The sequence below is a fragment of the Balaenoptera borealis genome, assembly GCF_965194805.1.
Source record: "Balaenoptera borealis genome assembly, chromosome: 14".
In the NCBI taxonomy this organism is placed as follows: Eukaryota; Metazoa; Chordata; class Mammalia; order Artiodactyla; family Balaenopteridae; genus Balaenoptera; species Balaenoptera borealis.
This window is the reverse complement of record NC_138875.1, coordinates 70276822-70282821: the sequence shown is the minus strand read 5'-3', so window position 1 is coordinate 70282821 and position 6000 is coordinate 70276822. Positions and strand designations below refer to the sequence as shown.

Genomic DNA, 6000 nt, shown 5'->3' with positions numbered 1-6000 from the left:
CAGGACACATAGTCTAATGAGGGAGGCAGTCACTGATGAAATAATCACACAAAAAATACAAGATGATGAGCTGTGAGCGGTGATACACGGGGAAATTCAGGGAGCTAGCTAGGAGTGTATATATCGGGGAAATGATTATAACCTGGGGAAAGAAGAGATGAAGGCTTTACCTTGATAAGGAGAGCATGGGGGGCATTTCAGGCTGAGGAAGCAGCATGGCTAGTGCCCTGAAGTGTGAAGGGACCAGGGCATTTAAGAAATTAGAAGGTCAGAGTGGCTGCATTCTGGAGTCCGCTGGGGACTATGTGGCCCAGGGAGAAAACACCCAGGAACATGAGAAGGCAAGGTTCCTCTGTTTTCATGATAGTCAAGGCATATCTTCCAGTAACTTCTTTTCATGCTCTCCAAAGGACAGCTAAAGAGCTGGCACTATTCCACCGTATTGAAACCCCAGGCTTAATGGTTAAAAATATCAAGTACCTACCTTTCCCATCACCAGAGTAGCTGGAGGTGCCTTTTGAAAGCCCTTTGTCTCAGAGCCTACATGAAAAGTCTGAGACGCTACCAAATAAAAAATATTCAATCTTAAAGTGAAGCAAAAATCCCCCTGCCCAGCCCTCGCTGCAATTTAAACCTGGTCGCAGCCCTTGAGGAATTATTTCTACCCCCTGGTTCTGTGGCTCCATCGTCCCACACTGATGATTACCGAGAGCCCGGATGTGCCAATTGCCACTGCGATGGGTGGTCTGAGTGCAGTCTCTGAGCAGCATGGGGCAGACAGAGCTACCCTTTCATCTCCCTGGGTGGAGCTTTCGGCTGGAGCCAGCACGGAGACTTCAATTCCTGTGCCCCTTTGGCCACCCGCCAGCTGTGGACCTCTCTGGGCAAGTCTCATCCCCTTTCTGGGCCTCAGTTCCCTTACCCACCAAATGAGAGATCTGGACTACATGTTTGATAAGATTCTTTTCTTTGACTTGGGGGTTCTCTGCCCTCTTCTTTCTAAAATGCATTAGCTTGGACTTTTTATTTTTTATTTTTTTTATTTTTTGGCTGCACTGGGTCTTCGTTGCTGCACGCAGTCTTTCTCTAGTTGAGGCAAGTGGGGGTTACTCTTCGTTGCGGTGCACAGGCTTCTCATTGCGGTGGTTTCTCTTGTTGCAGAGCATGGGCTCTAGGTGTGTGGGCTTCAGTAGTTGTGGCTCGTGGGCTCAGAAGTTGTGGCTTGCGGGCTATAGAGCGCAGGCTCAGTAGTTGTGGCGCACGGGCTTAGTTGCTCCGCGGCATGTGGGATCTTCCCAGACCAGGGCTTGAACCCCTGTCCCTTGCACTGGCAGGTGGATTCTTAACCACTGTGCCACCAGGGAAGTCCGGATGTTTTTTTAATCTTTCCAACTACTGTTTGCAGACCAGTGACAGAAGGCAAGATAACCACTATCTGTAAATTATAATGAGTGGGTAATTAGCTGCCTTCAAATTAAGCCTCCCTTCTTGGAAGCCAGGAGGCTTAGTTTTTAAGTTGTTTATCATTATCTTCATTTAATGCTGCTTTCTCACTAAAACCCAGAGGGAAAGGGAAGAATGGCAAGCAGATGTTTTGTTATTAGGGGCCCTGGGGGATGATTTGAGGCTTTCACTGCAGTGATCATTCTCTAGATTCTTCTTGAGTCAGCAGAAGCTTTGATGAACTCGACAGAGGGCAGGGGGATTGGACAGACACGGCCTATGGAGAGAAAGCCTGGCTTAACAGAAAGCTGCTGGGGACAGCAGTTCCTGGCTGGGGACAGTGTAGATTATGAAATTTGTATTTTTATGTAACACTTTGCAAAGAGATTTCACTGCTGTTGTTTCATTTTCTCCTGAGGATACTTTGCTACTGCCAGAGCTCAAAACACCGTTATCTCCCACACAAATCTCTCTCATTGCATAGTCTCCCTAGCTGTTGTAGGTTGCCTGTAAAAATGGCCATCAAAAATCTATAGACACAGAAAGTAGATGAGTGGTTGCTTGTGGATGAGGCAGGAGGGCTACTTCCTCTCTCCATGAATCAGAACTGGCCTTATAACTTGCTTTGACCAATAGAATGTGGAGGAAGTGATGTTGTATGAGTATCAGAGCCTAGGCCTCAAAAGATCTGGCAGCTCCCACTGTTACTCTGTGGGGACCCAACCACCATGTAAAGAAGCTTGGGTTGGGGGACTTCCCTGGTGGTCCAGTGGTTAAGATGCTGCGCTTCCACTGCAGGGGGCATGGGTTCGATCCCTGGTTGGGGGATCAAAGATCCCGCACGCTGCATGGCGCGGCCAAAAGAAAGAAAAAAAGAAAGAGAACTTTTCTTTCTTCTTGACTCCAATAAAGATCTCAGAATTTGGTATAATTTGGATCGTGTATCTATTCTTGAGCCAGTCACTATGGCTGAGGGTTTGGAATATGCTGATTGCCAGACTCAGATCGATGTAGTAGCCACTTTCCAAGATGGCCCCCAACGATCTTGCCTTCTGATATTCATGCCCTTTGTGCCCTCCACGCTGAACAAAGGCTGGCCTTTGTGACCAATAGAAACATGGATGAAGTCATGGCATGTGACTGCTAAGGCTAAATCATAGAGGCATAGCTGCTTCTGCTTTGATCTCTTGGATTGCTCCCTCTGAAAGAAGCCAGGGGCCATGTTGTGGGGATACTCAAACAGCCCTGTGGAGAGGAACTGTGGCCTCTGGCCAACAGTTGTTACCAACTTGCCAGCCACATGAGCGAATCCACCTGGAGGTGGGTTCTTTAGCTCTGATCAAGCCTTCAGAGGAGTGCAGTCCCAACTGACATCTGATTGCATCTTCATGAGAGACCCTGAGCCATATCCACCCAGCCAAGCCACTTTGGAATCCTTAACCCACAGAAACCATGTGAGATAATAAATAATTATTATTGTTCTAAGCCACTGAATTTTGGGGTGATTTGTTGCACAGCAATAGATAACTAATACAGTTGTACACCCCTCAACTCTGGGTGAAGAGTCAGTCCTACTCCATGTGGACTGAAGCAGGAAGGATGGTTCTCTGAGGAGTAGTCAAGCTGCTGTGAGTGGGAAAACAGGAAATGAACACTGTGTGGGCCACACAACAGCTAACCCCAACAATGGGTGCTCTGCAAATACACACTTGCTGGAGGATTGAAACACAAAGGCAATACTGATTCATTTTAGGTGACTCAGAGCATCTGGGTCAGGTGGGACTCAGTCCCAGATATTCCTGTGCTGATTTTCTAGCTCCAACTCCTGACAGTTTTTCTCTTTAGTTATCCCTAGACTTGACTGATTATGGGCACCACAGACACTCGCCTCCTTTGCCAACCCAAATAATTGCTCTTAAAGTAAGTTAGTTGTTGTTGTGTTTCTTTTAATTTAGAGAATAGAGGCTCCCACATTCCTCCATACTTGTATGTAACTAATACATGGTTTAAGGTTTCTCCTGTTAAAGTGGGTTTTTTTAAAAAAATTTATTTATTTATTTGGCTGTGTCGGGACTTAGTTGCAGCACACGGGATCTTCGTTGCAGCATGTGGGATCTTTCCTTGTGGTGCGCGGACTCTAGAGCGCGTGGGCTTAGTTGCTGCGCAGCATGTGGGATCCCTGGTACCCCAACCAGGGATTGAACCCACGACCCCTGCATTGGAAGGCAGATTTTTAACCACTGGACTACCAGGGAAGTCCCTATAGTGGCTTTTTAATTTCATTTCAGTTGGACATATGATAGCTCAGACAAGGATGCCTCCTTTGGAAGCTCACATTCCTCATTAATCTTTCCAGGCAAAGAAGAGAAAACAAAGATGAAATAAATATAAGGGTTAACACTCCAATTGATAGGGAGTCTCCTTCCTTCCTTCCTCCCTTCCTCCTCTTCTTTCTTCCTTCCTTTCTCTCCACTCAATTTTTTGAGCACCTACTATGTGCTTGCTATTGTCTGTGTTATCTCATTGTCTCCTAATGATGATGAAGTGGGTATCAATGACCCCTTTTAACAGATGAGGAAACTGAGACATGTTTAGAGAAGTCAGGTATCTTATTGGATGTTTTTCTTTTTATAGTCATGTTATTTAGCTCTAAAACTTCAGTGATATTAATACCCATCAGGAATGATGAAACCAATCCATACCCTTTTGCCGGAAGTCCTATTTTAAGCTTTCTCTGTACCAAAGGCTGCCACACATTATTTTCTTCCAACCAACCACCAAGATACGAATTATATTTCCTGTGTGCCCAATGGATGTGATGCCAGAAGAAAAAAACATGGAGTTACTGGCACTTTTTTTTCTGTCCCTTCCATATCGTTGGATGTTCAGTTTGCCTGAAAAAAATGATGCCAATAAAGGGAAGCATTCAGTGTTCTGACACAGCTTGCAGTATTCAGCTGCAGAATTCCTCCTGGACTTGAGATTATGACTGAGTAGGTTAAGGAAGGAGGTGCAGGCCTGGGATCCTAAAGAACCCAGGTACCATACTTGTTTTTACCAAGAGGTGGAACCATACCTGCTCTCCACCCACCTTCCATTCGCTCTGCAAAAGCAAGAACGGAGCAAAGGGGGGACAGTGGGCGTGACTACAGCCAGGCTGTTCCTTATGGGGGCAGAGTCTTGCGGCTGGGGGCGTGGCCCCGGGCCCGGCTTCCCGGCGGTAGTTGGCTTCGGGGGCGGGGCCAGGCCGAGGCTTCCTGTCTGCGCCTGCGGAATCTCAGTTTGACCCCGGAAGTGCCGGCGCTGTGGGAGCTGTCATCGTGGACCGCGGCGGCTGTGGCGGCGGCGGTACAGCGCCGGCAGGGGAGCCGCCGAGGTGAGTGCGTGGCTGGGCCCTGCCAGATGTGGGGCATCGGGCCTGGGAAGGGCCGCAGCCGTGCCTTACGCGGCCTCGGGCCTCCCTGCCTACACGGCAGGGCTAAGGGTTACGCTGCCCCAGGGGCCGCGAGTCGCCCCGTTCCTCCTACCCCTCCACCGCCCCCCGCCCAATTAGGCCGCCAGAGCTTAGAGTCTCGGATTGGAGGATCGGCCCGAGAGTGACCTTGGCCTTGGACGAGTCACGATCCTCCCACTTCACCTCGAGCTTCAGTTTCCTCAGCGTTCATTAATTCGTTCAACAAATATATGTCCAGCGCCTTCTATGTGCCGGGCACAGATCTAGGCACTGGGGATACAAACAGAGCAAGACAGACAAGGCTCCCGCCCTCATGGAGCTTACAGTCTAATGGGCGGAGACAGTCAACGACAAATAAATGCGCTAGGTAATTAAAGATATGACAGTAACTAGGGGAGTGAATACTTTAGATAGGGCAGTCTGGTAAGGTCTCTGAGAAGAGTAATATTGAATTGAGACCAGAAGGGTGAAGACAGAAACTGAGGCAGCAGTATCCCTGGGGATGCTCCCAGGACTTATTGAAATTGGTCAATATGGGGCCCTTTCCTAATTTTTGGCATCTACTGCCCTGCTTGGCACTGAGGATGCATTGGTGGGGCACAGATATCATCATGATCATTGTCCTTATCCTTTTGGAACTTAGAGTCCAGTCGTTGCCTAGTTAATTTCTACTCATACTTGAGATGAAAACTCAAAACTTCCTTGACATCCTCTCTCCCTCAAGTTAGTTCTCTCTGTTAAATGCTGTCATAGTCCCAAGGGCCTTACCTGCATAGCATACTCAACGATGTTGAGTTTTACTTGTTTGTATGGCTGTCTGGTTCATATCTGTCTTAACCATCAAGACTGTAAACTCTATGAAGGGCAGAATCAGGTCTGTTACTTGCCCACCTTAGGATTCTCCAGGCAGGCTTCAGTGCCTGGCACATAGTAGGTACTCAAAAACTCTTTGAATGTCCTATTAACACAGTTAATTAACACAGTTTTTGCCCTCCAGTGGTTCATAGAAGGCCTCTCCTGCACCAGGTTATTATCTTCTCTTTCTGATGGTGTCTCTCCTCTACTTAAATGACGCCTCATTGCCTTCAAATGAAAGGCCAAAA

The 6000-nt window shown here is 47.8% G+C and overlaps 1 protein-coding gene across 9 annotated transcripts in view; it reads left to right on the top strand.

Annotated features, from left to right (window-relative positions):
* Positions 1-4684: 4684 nt before the first annotated feature.
* Positions 4685-6000, top strand: part of ASCC2 (activating signal cointegrator 1 complex subunit 2) — a 41488-nt gene continuing 40172 nt past the window's right edge. For 4 of the 9 annotated variants that reach the window (XM_082354725.1, XM_082354723.1, XM_082354722.1 and 1 more), the window contains exon 1: positions 4685-4819. The gene's annotated coding sequence lies outside the window, so the exon portion shown is untranslated. The remainder of the gene's footprint in view (positions 4820-6000) is intronic. The other 5 variants (XM_082354720.1, XM_082354719.1, XM_082354724.1 and 2 more) reach the window with 5 other exon arrangements.